Here is a 19190-nt window from a genome sequence, read left to right on the forward strand (position 1 = left end):
TTGCTATAGAGAATTCAAAAACAGTTTTAATGGTTTAAGCCTTCAAAAAAAAATCTTTATTTCTAGGAGAAGTGAGAGCTATTGCTTTATTGTATGTACTAGGTTTTTAAATATTTTGAAATTATTATCCTAATTATTATTGTTTGGACTGAATGAGGCAACAGGGTTACAAGGCTCATACATGGTTAAACATTTATTTAGAATTTTACTACAGTGGTCTTTCTAGTACATGAAATAGACTGGGTTCAAGACAACAGCTTCTTAATACACACTGTGGGTTAGAATCCTGGCTCTGTCAGGATGTGTGACCACGGGCATATTTCATGCCTCAGTTTATCTGACAAGGTGGAGGAAAAGATACTATTAAAACACAAAAGCTACTAAAGCAAAAAAATAAAATTATTATGCTTCAGTAATTTCCTAAAATATTAAAAGTTATAAAAAAATTGGACTCTTTGTGTGTTTCTTTGTTTTGCTTTGGGGGAATATTCCTTGGGCAAAGATGCTTTGTAAAGGGATCCACCGCATCACGTAGCATTTTCATCCTGACTGGATGCAATTGTGAGTTGCCTTAAACTAGAAGCAGAATCCCAAACACCACCAGTGCCTCCAAGTAGTAGGAAATTTAAGAATTAACTTTGACATGAACAAACAAACCAATTAATGTGACTGATTAGAAGGAAGAATTGCCTTTTTGGCCACAAACATTAATAGGGTGTATAACAAGAAAAATAAAAATACAATAAAACCATCTGCATCTTCTAGAGCAGGATTTGGTAAACTTTTTCTGTAAAAGGCCAGGTAGTAAATGTTATATGCTTTGTGGGTCATATTATCTTTGCTGCAATTATGCAACTTTAACATTGTGTGAAAGCAACCACAGACGATGCATAAACGAATGGATGGATGGTGCTGTGATACAATTAATTATATTTACGAAAACAGGCAGTGGTCTGGATATGGATGCATTGATAGTTTTCTGACCCCAGCTCTCGAGAACAGTTACTTTCCCTGATGCTAAACAAGCTCCAAGTGTACGAAATCCAACTAACGGACCCAACTTTAGAAAGCTAGACTCATTTATCTCGCTGAATAACAGAGCCCAAAACAATTGTGTAACCCTGGGACCACTGATATTTACCAAAAGCTTTTCTATCTAATCCATCACCCTCTCTGTTAGATCCCTTAAAGATCTCTCCATCACCCTGATTCGTTACCATTACATTTCACCTGGATAACATGTAACACTGACCTCCACTGGCTTATCCATACCTATGTTGTCCTCTTAAAATCCACTCTCCACTAGGTAGTCACAAAGCCTTTCAAAACTATCAGCTGCTCAACATAATTCAAAGCCTTGCAATTTCTCTTAGCATAAAAGCAATACCCTTAACCTCACCCAAGAGACGCTACACGGTCTATGCTTAATCACCTCTTTGGCTTGATTTTTGCTCTTTTTTTTTTTTTCTTCCTGCTCCAGTCAAAGCAGAATTATTTAGATTTCTTGTGCTTACTCTACTCCTTTGTAGCAACTGCTGCATCAGATATGATTTCCACCCCTTCTTAGTGGATTCCTTAGTATAGCTGATCTGCATTACCTGACTTCTTTGGTCACATCAAGTTCCCATATACACCTTTCCTCTACAACAATTGCAAAAGTACAATTTGTAGTTTATTTCAGAGGTGAATTGATTGGTTCTTTCTTTACAACCTGACTGTAAGTGCCATGAAGGTCCGGCCAATGTTTGTTTTTGTTCAGTGTTGTGTCCCCAGAGCCTAGGAGAAGACCTGACAAATACTACACAGTAAGTATTTGTTGCACAAAAAAATAGTAAATGAGGGCTTCCCTGGTGGCGCAGTGGTTGAGAGTTCGCCTGCCGATGCAGGGGACACGGGTTCGTGTCCCGGTCCGGGAAGATCCCACATGCCGCGGAGCGTCTGGGCCCGTGAGCCGTGGCTGCTGAGCCTGCGCGTCCAGAGCCTGTGCTCCGCAACGGGAGAGGCCACAAAAGTGAGAGGCCCGTGTACCACAAAAAAAAAAAAAAAAAAAGAAAAATAAAAAGAAAAAAAAAGTAAATGAAACAGCAGGCTCAATCTCCCAAAAATAAACTACATAAATTGAGAAATTCAGAATTAGAATAAGTGGGAAAAGGAAGGATAAGAAGGACAAAACTGAAGAAATTTATCCCAAATATCAGTTTTAACAACTGACACAGCAGGTATTTTCTCTCCTTTCGTTATCTTTTTTTCTTCATGAAGTAGTATCCTCTTTGTACAAATACGAAAAAATTTTAATATAGCTCACAATTGTGCTGTTTATTGATAATTAAGTTGACATTATGTTGATGTTCCGTTTCTAATTATACAGGTTCTAAACCTATAATGCATGCACATAAATATTAGCATACTTTCTCATGAGGGCAGATTTTAATATGCCCTCGCTTTTAGTTTTCAGTACTTTATAAACTTTGGAAGAGCTCTGCTTAGTCCTTTGCAAGTATCATTCAACTAGAAACTAACTTGTAAGAATGTGTTAGTCTGAGTTAATGTCTATCACATAACATGTGACAACATCTTCTTTGGAACAATAACAGTAACAACAACAAAAGCACCAGTTTCTTCAAGACTTGGAAAGCTGATGAGGAAAAACAGTTAGGACCCAAAGAAACAGCAGCACTTTAGTAAATATCATTCAGCTCATGAAGGATGAGATAATTTAGTTCCTCAAGGCACTAAAATGTCTGAATGATTAAATTCGTGTCCTCTTTTTGTTGTTTTCTTTCTACTTTAGCAGTTTATTCTTTAACATTTGACATTATATAGAAGATACAAGGTAAAACCACTTTGAAATCAGAAACCTCTTACTATAGTGTTCATTATACATTTATTTGCTCACAAATCCTAATAACTACTACTTGCCCATAGGACAACAACTGGCTATGAGAATATATTCACAGGTTTGAGAGTATAGTTCGGATGTTAAAATGGTTTTTATTTATCTATCTATTTATTTATTTATTAATCATCTTTATTGGAATATAATTGTTTTACAAAGGTGTGTTAGTTTCTGCTGTATAACAAAGTGAATCAGCTATACATATACATATATTCCCATATCTCCTCCCTCTTGTGTCTCCCTCCCACCCTCCTTATCCCACCCCTCTAGCTGGTCACAGAGCACCGAGCTGATCTCCCTGTGCTATGCAGCTGCTTCCCACTAGCTATCTATTTTACATTTGCTAGTGTATATATGTCCATGCCAGTCTCTCACTTCGTCCCAGCTTACCCTTCCCCCTCCCCGTGTCCTCAAGTCCATTCTCTACATCTGCGTCTTTACTCCTGTTCTACTCCTAGGTTCTTCAGAAACACTTTTTTTTTTAGATTCCATATACAACTGTTAGCATACGGTATTTGTTTTTCTCCTTCTGACTTACTTCACTCTGTATGACAGACTCTAGGTCCATCCACCTCACTACAAATAACTCAGTTTCGTTTCTTTTTATGGCAGAGTAATATTCCATTGTATATATGTGCCACATCTTCTTTATCCATTCATCTGTCGATGGACACTTAGGTTGCTTCCATGCCCTGGCTATTGTAAATACAGCTGCAATGAACATTGTGGTACATGACTCTTTTTGAATAATGGTGTTCTCAGGGTATATGCCCAGTAGTGGGATTGCTGGGTCGTATGGCAGTTCTATTTTTAATTTTTAAGGAACCTCCATACTGTTCTCCATAGTGGCTGTATCAGTATACATTCCCACCAACAGTGCAAGAGTGTTTGCTTTTCTCCACACCCTCTCCAGCATTTACTGTTTGTACATTTTTTGATGATGCCCATTCTGACTGGTGTGAAGTGATACCTCACTGTAGTTTTGATTTGCATTTCTCTAATGATTAATGATGTTGAGCATCCTTTCATGTGCTTGTTAGCCATCTGTATATCTTCTTTGGAGAAATGTCTATTTAGGACTTCTGCCCATTTTTGGATTGGGTTGTTTGTTTTTTTGATATTGAGCTACATGAGCTGCTTATAAATTTTGGAGATTAATCCTTTGACAGTCGCTTCATTTGCAAATATTTTCTCCCATTTTGAGGGTTGTCTTTTCGTCTTGTTTATGGTTTCCTTTGCTGTGCAAAAGCTTTGAAGTTTCATTAGGTTCCATTTGTTTATTTTTGTTTTTATTTTCATTTCTCTAGGAGGTGGGTAAAAAAGGATCTTGCTGTGATTTATGTCATAGAGTGTTCTGCCTAGGTTTTCCTCTAAGAGTTTTACAGTGTCTGGCCTTATATTTAGGTCTTTAATCCATTTTGAGTTTATTATTATGTATGGTGTTAGGGAGTATTCTAATTTCATTCTTTTACATGTAGCTGTCTAGTTTTCCCAGCACCACTTATTGAAGAGGCTGTCTTTTCTCCATTGTATACTCTTGCCTCCTTCATCAAAAATACGGTGACCATATGTGCATGGGTTTATCTCTGGGCTTTCTATCCGGTTCCATTTATCTATATTTCTGTTTTTGTGCCAGTACCATACTCTCTTGATTACTGTAGCTTTGTAGTATAGTCTGAAGTCTGGGAGTCTGATTCCTCCAGCTCTGTTTTTCTTTCTCAAGATTGCTTTGGCTATTTGGGGTCTTTTGTGTTTCCATACAAATTCTGAAATTTTTTGTTCTTGTTTCCTGAAAAATTCCATTGGTAGTTTGATAGGAAAGCATTGAATCTGTAGATTGCTTTGGGTAATATAGTCATTTTCACAATGTTCATTCCTCCAATCCAAGAACCTGGTATATCTCTCCATATGTTTGTATCATCTTTAATTTCTTTCATCAGTGTCTTATAGTTTTCTGCATACAGGTCTTTTGTCTCCTTAGGTAGTTTTATTCCTAGGTATGTAATTCTTTTTGTTGCAATGGTAAATGGGAGTGTTTCCTTAATTTCTCTTTCAGATTTTTCATCATTAGTGTATCAGAATGAAAGAGATTTCTGTGCATTAATTTTGGATCCTGTTACTTTACCAAATTCATTGATTAGCTCTAGTAGTTTTCTGGTAGCATCTTTAGGATTCTCTATGTATAGTATCATGTCATCTGCATACAGTGACAGCTTTACTTCTTCTTTCTGATTTGGATTCATTTTATTTCTTTTCTCCTCTGATTGCTGTGGCTAAAACTTCCAAAACTACGTTGAATAATAGTGGTGAGAGTGGGCAACCTTGTCTTGTTCCTGATCTTAGAGGAAATGGTTTTAGTTTTTCACCATTGAGAATGACGTTGGCTGTGGGTTTCTCATATATGGCCTTTATGGTGAGATAAGTTCCCTCTATGCCTACTTTCTGGAGGGTTTTTATCATAAATGGGTGTTGAATTCTGTCAAAAGCTTTGTCTGCATCTATTGAGATGATCAAATAGTTTTTAGTCTTCAGTTTGTTACTGTGGTGTATCACATTGATTGATTTGCGTATATTGAAGAATCCTTGCATTCCTGGGATAAACCCCACTTGATCGTGGTGTATGATCCTTTCAATATGCTGTTGGATTCTGTTTGCTAGTATTTTGTTGAGGATTTTTGCATCTATGTTCATCAGTGATATTGGCCGGTAGTTTTCTTTCTTTGTGACATCTTTATCTGGTTTTGGTGTCAGGGTGATGGTGGCCTCGTAGAATAAGTATGGGAGTGTTCCTCCCTCTGCTATATTTTGGAAGAGTTTGAGAAGCACAGGTGTCAGCTGTTCTCTAAATGTTTGACAGAATTTGCCTGTGAAGCCATCCGGTCCTGGGCTTTTGTTTGTTGGAAGATTTTTAATCACAGTCTTAATTTCAGTGCTTGTGATTGGTCTGTTTATATTTTCTATTTTTTCCTGGTTCAGTCTCAGAGGGTTGTGCTTTTCTAAGAATTTGTCCATTTCTTCCAGGTTGTCCATTTTACTGGCATATAGTTGCTTCTAGTAATCTCTCATGATCCTTGGTATTTCTGCAATGTCAGTTGTTACTTTTCCTTTTTCATTTCTAATTGTATTGATTGGAGTCTTCTCCCTTTTTTTCCTTGATGAGTCTGGTTAATGGTTTATCAATTTTGTTTATCTTCTCAAAGAGCCAGCTTTTAGTTTTACTGATCTTTGCTATTGTTTCCTTCATTTCTTTTTCATTTATTTCTGATCTGATCTTTATGATTTCTTTCCTTCTGCTAACTTTGGGGTTTTTTGTTCTTCTTTCTCTAATTGCTTTAGGTGTAAGGTTAGGTTGTTTATTTGAGATGTTTCCTGTTTTTGAGGTAGGATTGTATTGCTATAAACTTCCCTCTTAGAACTGCTTTTGCTGCATCCCATAGGTTTTGGGTCATCGTGTTTTCATTGTCATTTGTTTCTAGGTATTTTTTGATTTCCTCTTAGATTTCTTCAGTGATATCATGGTTATTAAGTAGTGTATTGTGTAGCCTCCATGTGTTTGTATTTTTTACAGATCTTTTCCTGTAATTAATATCTAGTCTCATAGCACTGTGGTCGGAAAAGTTACTTGATACATTTTCAATTTTCTTAAATTTACCAAGGCTTGATTTGTGACCCAAGATATGATCTATCCTGGAGAGTGTTCCATGAGCACTTGAGATGAAACTGTATTCTGTTGTCTTTGGATGGAATGTCCTATAAATATCAATTAAGTCCATCTTGTTTAATGTATCATTTAAAGCTTGTGTTTCTTTATTCATTTTCATTTTGGATAATCTGTCCATTGGTGAAAGTGGCATGTTAAAGTCCCCTAGTATGATTGTGTTACTGTCGATTTCCCCTTTTATGGCTGTTAGCATTTGCCTTCAGGTGCTCCTATGTTGGGTGCATAAATATTTCCAATTGTTATATCTTCTTCTTGGATTGATCCCTTGATCATTATGTAGTGTCCTTCTTTGTCTCTTGTAATAGTCTTTATTTTAAAGTCTATTTTGTCTGATATGAGAAGTGCTCCTCCAGCTTTCTTTTCATTTCCATGGAATATCTTTTTACCACCCCTCACTTTCAGTCTGTATGTGTCCCTAGGTCTGAAGTGGGTGTCTTGTAGACAGCATATATATGGGTCATATTTTTATATCCATTCAGCCAGTCTATGTCTCATGGTTGGAGCATTTAATCCATTTACATTTAAGGCAATTATCGATATGTATGCTCCTGTTGCCGTTTTCTTAATTGTTTTGGGTTTATTATTGTAGGTCTTTTCCTTCTCCTGTGGTTCCTGCCTAGAGAAGTTCCTTTAGCATTTGTTGTAAAGCTGGTTTGGTGGTGCTGAATTCTCTTAGCTTTTCCTTGTCTGTAAAGGTTTTAATTTCTCCATCAAATCTGAATGAGATCCTTGCTGGGTAGAGTAATCTTGGTTGTAGGTTTTTCTCCTTTATCACTTTAAATATGTCCTGACACAGCCTTCTGGCTTGCAGAGTTTCTGCTGAAAGATCACCTGTTAACCTTATGGGGATTCCCTTGTATGTTATTTATTGTTTTTCCCTTGCTGCTTTTAATATTTTTTTCTTTGTGTTTAATTTTTGATAGTTTGATTAATATGTGTCTTGGGGTGTTTCTCCTTGGATTTATCCTGTATGGGCTCTCTGCACTTCCTGGACTTGATTGACTATTTCTTTTCCCATATTAGGGAAGTTTTCAACTATAATCTCTTCAAATACCTTCTCAGTTCTTTCTTTTTCTCTTCTTCTTCTGGGACCCCTATAATTCGAAAGTTGGTGTGTTTAATATTGTCCCAGAGGTCTCTGAGACTGTCCTCAATTCTTTTCCTTCTTTTTTCTGTATTCTGTTCTGCAGTAGTTATTTGCACTATTTTATCTTCCAGGTCACTTATCTGTTCTTCTGCCTCCGTTATTCTGCTATTGATTTCTCCTAGAGAATTTTTAATTTCATTTATTGTGTTATTCATCATTGTGTCTTTACTCTTTAGTTCTTCTAGGTTCTTGCTAAACGTTTCTTGTATTTTCTCCATTCTATTTCCAAGACTTTGGATCATCTTTACTATTATTACTCTGAATCCTTTTTCAGGTAGACTGCCTATTTCCTCTTCATTTGTTTGGTCTGGTGCGTTTTTACCTTGCTCCTTTATCTGCTGTGTGTTTCTCTGTCTTCTCATTTTTTTCACTTACTGTGTTTGGGGTTTCCTTTTCGCAGGCTGCAAGTTCATAGTTCCTGTTGTTTTTGGTTTCTGCCCCTAGTGAGTGACTTTGGTTCAGTGGGTTGTGTAGGCGTCCTGGTGGAGGGGACTAGTGCCTGTGTACTGGTGGATGAGGCTGGATCTTGTCTTTCTGGTGGGCAGGTCTGAGTCCGATGGTGTGTTTTGGGGTGTCTGTTCAGGACGAATGTCCTGAACTCTGCTCTCCCACCTCAGAGGCAGAGGCCTGACACCCGGCCGAAGCATAAAGACCCTGTCAACCACACAGCTCAGAAAAAAAGGGAGAAAAAAAATAAAATAAAATAAAGTTATTAAAATAAAAAATAATTATTAAATATAAAAAATTAAAAAGAAAGAAAAAAAAAGAAAGAAAGAAGAGAGCACCCAAACCAAAAGACAAATCCACCAATGATAACAAGCGCTAAAAGCTATACTAAAAAAAAAAAAAAACGCACAGATAGAACCTAGGACAAACGGTGAAAGCAAAGCTATGCAGACAAGATCACACACATACACACTCACAAAAAGAGAAAAGGGAAAAAATATATATATTTGCTCCCAAAGTCCACCACCTCAATTTTGGGATGCTTTGTTGTCTATTCAGGTATTCCACAGATGCAGGGTACATCAAGTTGATTGTGGAGCTTTAATCCGCTGCTCCTGAGGCTGCTGGGAGAGATTTCCCTTTCTCTTCTTTGTTCGCACAGCTCCCGGGGCTCAGCTTTGGATTTGGCCCTGTCTCTGCATTTAGGTCGCCTGAGGGCATCTGCTCTTCGCTCAGACAGGACGGGGTTAAAGGAGCAGCTGACTGGGGGCTCCGGCTCACTCAGGTGGCGGGGAGGGAAGGGCACAGATGCGGGGCGAGCCTGCGGCAGCAGAGGCCGGTGTAACGTTGCACCAGCCTGAGGCGCGCCGTGCGTTCTTCCAGGGGAGTTGTCCCTGGATCATGGGACCCTGGCAGTGACGGGCTGCACGGGCTCCCCGGAAGGGGGGTGTGGACAGTGACCTGTGCTCGCACACAGGCTTCTTGGTGGCGGCAGCAGCAGCCTTAGCGTCTCATGCCGTCTCTGGGGTCCGCGCTTTTAGCCGTGGCTCGCGACCGTCTCCGGAGCTCCTTTAAGCGGCGCTCTGAATCCCCTCTCCTCGCGCACCCCTTGCCTCTTAGATAGGTCCAGACTCTTTCCCGGACTCCCTTCCGGCTAGCCGTGGCGCAGTAACCCCCTGTAGGCTGTGTTCACGCCGCCAACCCCAGTCCTCTCCCCGCACTCCGACCGAAGCCCGAGCCTCAGCTCCCAGCCCTGCCTGTCCCGGCAGGTGAGCAGACAAGCCTCTCGGGCTGGTGAGTGCCGGTCGGCACCGATCCTCTGTGTGGGAATCTCTCCGCTTTTCCTTCCGCACCCCTGTTGCTGTGCTCTCCTCTGCGGCTCCGAAGCTTCCCCCCTCCGCCACCTGCAGTCTCCGCCCGCGAAGGGGCTTCCTAGTGTGTGGAAACCTTTCCTCCTTCATGGCTCCCTCCCACTGGTGCAGGTCCTGTCCCTGTTCTTTTGTCTCTGTTTTTTCTTTTTTCATTTGCCCTACCTGGGTACATGGGGAGTTTCTCACCTTTTGGGATGTCTGAGGTCTTCTGCCAGTATTCAGTAGGTGTTCTGTAGGAGTTGTTCCACGTGTAGATGTATTTCTGATGTATCTGTGGGGAGGAAGGTGATCTCCACGTCTTACTCTTCCACCATCTTGAAGGTCTCCCTCTGTTAAAATGTTTTTGCAAAGAAAATTTGAATTCACTTATGATTTGGGGGATACTTTTCTTCAGAGAATTAAAATGGGAAGAAAAACACGCTGGTTTTGGTAAGCAATTGTACAAACAAGGAAAATAAGATTAAAAAACTCATAAAAAGTTGCTAACTTGGTTAATTATTAACTCAGAGAGTAAAGAAATAAGTGATAGTCTCTATAGATAAGAGGTATGGGGTTTCTTTTCAGAAAACAATATTTCTTAGAACCAAACAATAGAATCAAATGTAAGTGTTATAAAAACCTTTTAAGGATTGGAATTCCCAGAAAAGAAAGCACGGATATCAGTTTGAATTTAATTTATCCATCTGGTCATAAGACTGCATTTCATTTCAGGAGTTATAAAGTAACCTGGGAGCTAATTTAGAAAATAAGTGAGAACAAAGGAAATTTGCTCAGTTCAGTGTCCTTGGCCTACATTTCTGGAGTTAAATCTCAGTCATCTTAGTTCATACACTGAAAGCTTTGGAGTCATCTTTGTTAGTAGTGTGACTATCGAAAAATGCACAACCTAAAAGTTGCAAGTTAAGTTCTGCTGAGGGATCTTACTGAGGACTGTAGTCCAGGAGACAGCCTCTCAGCCCTGAGGAACTGCTCCGCAGGGTTAAGGGAGAAGCCAGGATTTATAGGAGGTTTTTGCTGGGGAAAAAAAAAAAATGTAGTCAAACACCAAAAGATTGCTGCTAATCACAAGAAGTAGCCATCTCAAGTTAATGATTTAGGGTTTTATCTATGTACGGGAAGATGCAAGAGTCTGGGCTCACTGAAATTACTCCTTAGATATGCATCTTAGCTATCTAGGGCCAGTAACCAAAACACAGAATGCTTCCTGTTTTTCTCCATTCTGAATTCCCCTCAGGGCCCCTCCTGGGGAAGTAGCAGGGAGGCTGCAGGGGCTGGTGGCTTGATCCTTGAAGGACTGGAATGGCTGGCAAAATTCTTCATTTACTAGAAAGACAGGCAACATTCCCTTTCCACAGTAGTAAATAGCGAGTCATCCTTGAAAATACTAATGTGTCTAACTGGCAAATTACAGGGAAAATCCAAACTCTCAGTAGAAATTGATTTGCCTTTGCTAATACCAAATGCCTTTTATTTTCATTACTTCTTGAAAGGCTTAAAAAATTCTAAAAACGGGGCTTCCCTGGTGGCGCAGTGGTTGAGAGTCCGCCTGCCGATGCAGGGGACATGGGTTTGTGCCCCGGTCCGGGAAGATCCCACATGCCGCAGAGCGGCTGGGCCCGTGAGCCATGGCCTCTGAGCCTGCGCGTCCGGAGCCTGTGCTCCGCAGCGGGAGAGGCCACAACAGTGAGAGGCCCGCGCACCGAAAAAAAAAAAAAAATCTAAAAAAGGAATGCCCTTGTAAGTTACTCCAAAGTTCAGTGGTGACAGTCCACTGTTACTTAATAGTGTGGAAGAAATAAACAACTTAGATCAGAAGCAGAACTGTTGAAGTAATCTAACAAGGAGGCCATTAGACTGAGGTGGCTCTAGTTCTTTGGTACCCTGAGTCAGCAAACTGAAACCTAAACCACAGTCAATTCGTGTAAAAGCCTCAAGGCTGAGAAGAACAACCCATCACAAGTAGCCCACTAGGCTTTCCCGAATCACGCAACTCCTTAAGCTAAAACCAATCAAATAATTTCCTCTCTTTGCTTTTGCATCTTCTCTAAAACACCTTGCCCCTGACTCCTGTTGGTGGAGAGCTGTGAACCAATTACAGTTTGGCACTGCCTGATTGGAATCGGTTTGCTGAAACAGACACTTAAAACATTTTATGCATCAATTTATCTTTTAACAGAACCAAAACCTAAATCCTTGGGAATAATAAAAACAAAGAAGTCATCTTCCATTACAATAAGTTCAACATCCCTAAATCCAATGGCACTTTTTATTTCCAGTCTCACTTGACATTTAAACTGCACTTGGCAGCATTAACCACTGCTTCCTTGAAACCCCGCCCTTGGCTTCACTGCCCTGGCCAGCCTTGAAGCTCCTTCACCTCTCAGCTGCTCTTTGTCAAGGGGCTTGTTTGGCTCATTCTCCTCTAGCCAACATTTAAATAGTGGAAATCCTCAGAATTTAGCCTTAATCCAAACTACCTGTATCTCTTACTTCAAGCCCTGTGTGTGCAATTTTAGCTCCCTACATCCATCTCCCACAGTTCCTCAACTCTTCTTAAATCCAATTCTGATTAGGTCCCTCCTCTACTCAAAACCTTTGAATAGCTTATCATTACTCTTAGGCAAAAGAACAACATCTTTTAAAGGGTCTAAAGGACTCGTCATTATCTAACCCTTGCTTCTCTCTCAAGTATCATTTTACTCAGCTTCTCAGCTTCAGGGGCAAAATGTCACTTATTTTGATTCCTCAAACACACTTCTTCCTGCTTCCGGGTCTTAACACATGCTGCTCTTTGCCAGGAGATCTCCCTCATATGTTCTGTTTATGAATTATCTACTCATAATTCAGATACCAGATGATGCAATACTTTCTTGGGGAGGACTTCTCTACCCCCTGAACTATTTAAGATCCTTCCCCCTTTTTATTTTTCTTTTCATGGTACTTAACACTTTTGGTAATCATGCACTGATTTACGTAAGTATTTACATAAGTATTAATTAATGTTTTTCTCTCTTCCTACACTGATTCATCTTTGTATCTTTAGGCCCTCCCTGAAGGCTTGGTTCAAAGTAGCTGTTTAATGAGTACTTGCTGAATAAATTGAGCAAATGACAAGTTTTATACCTTTAAACCCCACAACAATCCTTTGGGGGAAGAAATGTATTCCTATTGTTTTCACTTTACCAAGAGGAAAATGAAACTGGCAGAAGTAAACCATCAGGCTTATGTTCACAAAGAGCAACTTGAACCTGACAACAAAACTACACTGTAACCACTATGGCTCTCCACCTCCTAACACATCCAGGTTTTCTGTGGCGTAAATGAGTAAACATTGAGGCAGTACAATATGGGGATTAAAGTCAAAGGCTCTTGGGTTGGACAGAGCTGGCTTTAAATTGGATTAGGCCATTGACTTGCTCTATGATTTCAGGCTAGTCATTTAATTTCTTTAGGAACTGATTTCCTCATCTATGAAATAGAGTTCATAATAATGGCAATCAGATAATGTCGGCAGTTAAGTGACATAATTAATGTAAGGCATAGTGAAGGGCATCTACAGGCTCAAAAATAGTATTAATATTATTTATGTGAGCAGTTATGTCTCAGTTTCGAATAGAATGTCATTGTTTATATAGTTTTTGACTCTCTTCCCTCCATATATCACAAGAGATCTCATTTCCTAGTTGATACTGTGCAACACTTACCTAGAAGAGAGTAAAGTCAAATATATATCACTCTTATCATTTTGATTAGACATGCGCAGGACATGGACAGTTTTCCAACAAAGCTAGGATTCTGCAGTTTCTGCAAATCAGATGGTCGGACTGACTTTATGCAATATAAAATCATATGAATACCTACGTCTATGTAACAGTAATGTTAGTACAGAACATTTTTAAAGAAAAAATTCTATTTACAATTACAAAAATCCTCTCAAGACTAAGTCCATTTGTCCTTCTAACCAATTTCACATGCCTACTTATTTCTTGTATCATTCTCATGTTGTGCCTTTATCAGTTCACATTATTTCATATATATCTTCATAATTATCATCAAAAATACAATTTTATGGCTAAAAATATTTATCTAAATAGATGTTCAAAAATCTTTAAGTATTTCTCTGTTGCTGGACACAAGATATTTACAGTGGCTTGCAATTATAAACAATATGCAATTAATATTTATACATTTAATTTTCCTTTGTTGAATTATTTTCTTTAGATGAATTCCCCAGAGTGAGTGATCAGTGGTATTCTTTCCACCAGGTGTTTGTTAGACATCAACAGTCTCCATCTGAAGAAGTTAAATAATAGCTCACACAAGATTCTAGAGACCTAATGCACAGATAAGGATAAAAATTGCAAACTGCACATTCACAGTGTTCAGAGAATAAGGGTTATTAGTGATTGGACCCCTGGGCTATATTTCTAGATCATGAGGGCAGCTTTGAATGATCCCCTTGGAAGACAGCTATTTATTGAAGAAAGTAAAAGCCATATTACACTTCTCCTGAAAGTGACAAATTTAGTGTTATTATACTCAGTTGACCAGAATGGCATACTAAATAGACAATGACTAGCAAAGGATGATCGATTCAATACCATATACAATGTGAGTTTAAAATATCCATTTATTTTCTGAGTCCGTTGTGTTTTCCTAGCATATGAATAAGAGTTTTGAGCTCTAATTCTAAGATATGCAATTAAATTATTTATCTGTTCCTAGGTGCCCAGACAGAAGCTAGAATCAAATTCTCTCCCAGGTCTCATGAAAATTCTAGACTAAACCCTAGGATTGTTTTCAAGTTGCATGTGATAGTCGCCTTGATTGAGTACAGTACCTGACCACCTTTGAGTTGGTAATATTAGCACTTGCCTGTTTCACTTGGAAATTACTGCAAACGATGTCACAACCCTCAGTAGAGCTTTGCTTTTGCTTCAGCTGCAAACTTTTTTTTTTTTTTTTACTGGTATTGCCTAAATTGTTGCAGAATTATTGTGAGGCTGCATCAGATAAGTGAAAGTACACAGAATAAAGCTCAAGCTATCGGGCCAAAATGTTTACATAAAGAGCCAAAGTTTAATGCAAGATGTAAAATCACTCTCAGTAAAATACACATTTTTCCCTTTAAAAATAAGTTTAAAAATGGAATAGAAGATTGTTTTCTGATGCAAGACAGGATTTAGTTATGAATTTTAAATCACTTTTCCATGGTATATAATAAAACTGGGAAATGAAACACAACTGGTTTGAATAAAATGTTTGCTTTTTCTCTCACCCTTTAATATACTGTTTAATTTATGGATGCATTTTCAAAAATGCATAAAACATGTACTTCAAAGTACAAAATTATTAGAGTGCCTATTTCTCTTCCCATATTTTTGTGATTCACCAATATTAACTTTATTTAAACACAAAATGTCCTCTCCCCAAATCCCACCAGCACCATTGCTAGCAGCAGTTCAGCAACTTCATACCATTTGATTTTTGGTGTTTTCATGCAATTTTTATAAAAATCAACTTGGCTAGCTCATGAATTATTTCAAATTCTGAAAAGCAATATATTTTCTTTTCCCTCTTGGTTATAATCATTCTTCACTTTCTCTCTAATCCCCACAAGTCAATGAGTAGCCCTTATTATTATGCTCTCAGATACAAAGCAATCACCTGTAATCCTGAGCGGGACAGCCTTTGTGACATCCTCTCTTAAATATTTATCCCGATACTTACAGATCTACTCTTGAGATTCCACTACGGATGAATAAGATAGCAGATATGCACCTGTCCATTCAGAGATGAGTCACTGTAGGAAGTTTTTTTTCTTTTTATCCTTGAAAAGATATGTGCTCCATTTCTCACAAGTTGCCAAGAATCTTTTGTGTTTATTAATTATTTGCAACTTTGAGAAATGTGTTTAATCGGGTTCATTTCCTATTTCTTAATCTTACAATAAGGCATAATACTTTCACTGCTCTTTTTAGAACTGATTTGCCCAATAATGGGAAGTCCAGAGAATTTAATTTTAGCCACAAATAAATATTGATAAGTAGTGGACTGAACTTCAAAACCGGTAACATAGTGCTTGATGGTAGTAGGGAAAACAAAGAGATTCATGGTCTGCTTTAGATAGGAAGATATACTAGAACAGGTCATTCTCAATTTTGGACTAAATGTATGTATTTGTTGCTACTATTTTCTAAAGAAACTGCTTAAGAAGCAGAATAGGAAGAAGCCAAATAGGAAGAAAAAAATAAATTTGCCCCCTGCCCTAAACACATTTATGTGTTTCATTAAATTTAAATTTATATGTTTTATGTCTAAAATGAGAAAGGATTTTGAAATTGCTTTGAGATTTTCTGAGGGAAACTAGCAAAGAAGTATATGATTAGAGAATTACAATAGTTAAAAACTAGATATCATATCGTAAGATGTATCTTAAGATAATGCACTTGTTTCTTATTCCAGATGGTAGAAGCAGGATTTGTGGAGGGAAATGACATAGAGGTGAGTTTTGACTCAATTTGGATGTTTCAGAAATGCATTGGTATAGGGTGCGTTGTTAAATAATGAGCTCCCAGCCCCAGCTATTTTTGAGCAAGGTCAATGACTGTTAGAAAAAAAGGATGCTTTGTAGGTGTTGATATATTGAGTGGAATATTTGATGTTCTCAGTTCTTTTCCAAATCTAAGATTGTATGTTTTCTAAATAATTTCTTTTTGAGGGGTTGCTTTCTAAAACTGCTGTCTTGGTAAGGTTATTTGTTCTTTACAGGAAACAGGTCATGGTTTTTACAAGCTAAGGAATATGTGTTCTTATTTTTAGCTTTTTTTTTGAACTTCAGGCTATGTAATATTACATGCAAAATGAATTGAAATGAGAAGAAATCTCAGATCCATCTATCCACGTAGAATTTCACTCGTGAAAAAGGAAACAAAAAATTTCAACATTTTCTTCTTCTTCCGAGAAATAACTTTAAATAGTTATTGAAGATAAACATTGCATGTAGCAGTAACAGGGCCAAAAAAAGTAATGTGAGAAAAATATCTATTCACAGAGTTTTAAAATGAAATGACACTATAAAATATGCATATAGTTAGTAAATTGTTTTAAAGTATTTATTCTATAATATCTAAGAGGTTGTCTTGTGACAGTAGGTAATTCAAGGACAAGGTAGTCCTAAGTACTCTTAATCGTAAATATTTTAAGAAAACCTTTGCTTCAGCTTCAAAACTATAGTTACCCAAGAAAATTCCTGAGTAATTTATACATTTAATGTTGGCAAAGATCTTCGATATGAGCTGGGAATTCTTTTTTAAATAGTAAAATACACTGAAAAGAGCTTAAAATGCATATAAAATTATTCAGTGAATTCGCAAAAAAAGAAAAGATTAACATCCAACTGTCTCCCATTAACAGCTGTCATAATAATAATAGCTAACACTCGATATAGTGCTTATCATGTGGCAGGCATTTTCTAAGCACGTTACATAATTTAGCACATTTATTTCTCCTACTAACCTCAAGAGAAATATTGTCCCATTTACAAATGCAGAACTTGAGGCATTGAGAGGTAAAGTGACTTGATGATAGTTATTTAGGGAGGAAGTAGCGGCCTTGAGTTTGGAATCTCGCGCGGTCTGGTCAGTAGGCACTCTGAACTGCAGTATTCTGTCTCTCCAAATTGAGGTATTTTGCATGATCCTTCTTTAAATTTCATCCTTAGAATGTTTAAGGATGGCAGTAAGTAAATGGGAGTTGGCTAAGGAATTTTTTGTGTGTGGTTCCAATTTCTGGGATAGGAATTTAAAGATGTTTCAAGGTCTTTTTGAGGCAGTAACTTTGTGGAAATGCACAGTCCTGGCATCCTGGAGTTTGAAGACCAAGTTGCAGAGATACGGGTAGGTCTCTGAGGCTTGTGTGAGGAGCTTCCTTCTAAACAAAAGCCCCTGGAAAGTTATTTCGAACGGCGATATTGTGTTGGCTCTTCTGGGGATGCTGAGAGAAGCTAGTGGAAGGGCTGAGAGAGCCAAGAAAGCAGAACTAGAAGAACCAGTCAGTGTGTACTAGTCTCACTGTGATGGGTTCGGTCAAAGTTACTGCTACCAATGAGAAAAAAACTGCCCTGTGACCTCCCTGAATCTTGGTCTTTTAAGGTGTACTTTGATGTCTCCTTCTTCAGGTCCAGGAGTCCAGAGGCATAGCACAGAACATGGAAAGAGAAGTAAGTTGAGAGAGGCAAAGGTAATATGGAAGGTTACAGAGAGGGCATGCACAAGAGCAGAAGCAGGGGCTGTATCTTTCAGGGATTGGGTTGTAATTCCTTATTACAGTAGTCAAACTAATAAATGCAGAAAGAGGTGAGGCTCCACTGGCCAGTTCTCCCGAATAAACAGGGGATCCAACAAGATGACATATCACTCTGAACAGGAAAAGAGAATAAAAACAAAAGTAAGACGTAGAACGGAGCAGTGTTGGGCATGGCCCCAGGGAAATCAGTGCTTACTGGGGTTAGCTAGGTAGTTAAACACATGTCTTTCTGTTTTATTTTTTTATTTTATTTAGTTGGTTTTGTTTTTGTTAATGTTTTTAGGTATTTGGATTTTGTTGTATATTTGTGCCTACACATCTTTTGAGTTCACTCATATACTGCTTAACAATGGATATATTCTTAATCACCTCAAGTAATTCTTCTGTGACTTTTTAAAGAGCCCCTAAACATACTGAACCTGAAATAGCCACCAGGGGTGGTAAGCAAGCATTGAGCATTTGCTCTATCAGCAAACAATGAGGGAGGGACTCACACACAATGAGAAACAGGTGCCTAAATTCAAATTGCGCTTCAGTAGAGAATACTTGGGAGCCTGGTCTTTAATACTGTTGCCAGAAGATTAATTCTATGAAGACGTCACTATTCTAAGTGATTTTCAATCCATACCCTTTTCCTCTTCCCCTTCTCTTTCTTTTATATTTTCAGAAACTTGGCCTTATGTAGAGATTGCAGGAATTTTTGTTTTGTTTTGTTTTTTTCTATTTCAACTGAAGACCCGTATTTATAGTGTTTGCTCCGAGGGTATTCATTTGAATTATCACTGAAAAGGTTGCCGTCAGAGCAGGGAAAACATGAGAGAGTGATTCAGTACAACATGCCCTTTTGACTAACAAGAATCTGCTTCTCCATCACTCTTTCGTTTGTTGCTCAGAGACAGCAGGAGCACATTCAATTATTCATGTTTTCTAATTAAGCCTTGCTGATTGCACCTAAATGGAAACTTTATTTTGAAGAGATTGTGTTCTTAACGTTTTTCAGTAGAACAATAATTCGTCTGATGGCAACATAAGTCTCTTTAGGATCCTGAGTAACCTATCTGTTGGGTTTTGAACGCACAGATAGATATTATCTGTCATGCTGAAGGCCTCCAAATTGTTTATTTCATGTCTTATTTAGGGGTGACAATGAATGTGACTTTTTGCTAATGACCATTTAGTTATTGTCAGTATGGGAAATATTGAGAAATGACAGAGACAGATTCTGTTGCTATGCAGTTATTCACCAGTTGCTGTATGATATACTAAAATCACATTCCTTTCAAAACTGAGCAAAATGATTCG

This window comes from Tursiops truncatus, chromosome 5 (genome assembly GCF_011762595.2).
Source record: "Tursiops truncatus isolate mTurTru1 chromosome 5, mTurTru1.mat.Y, whole genome shotgun sequence".
NCBI classification, from domain to species: Eukaryota; Metazoa; Chordata; class Mammalia; order Artiodactyla; family Delphinidae; genus Tursiops; species Tursiops truncatus.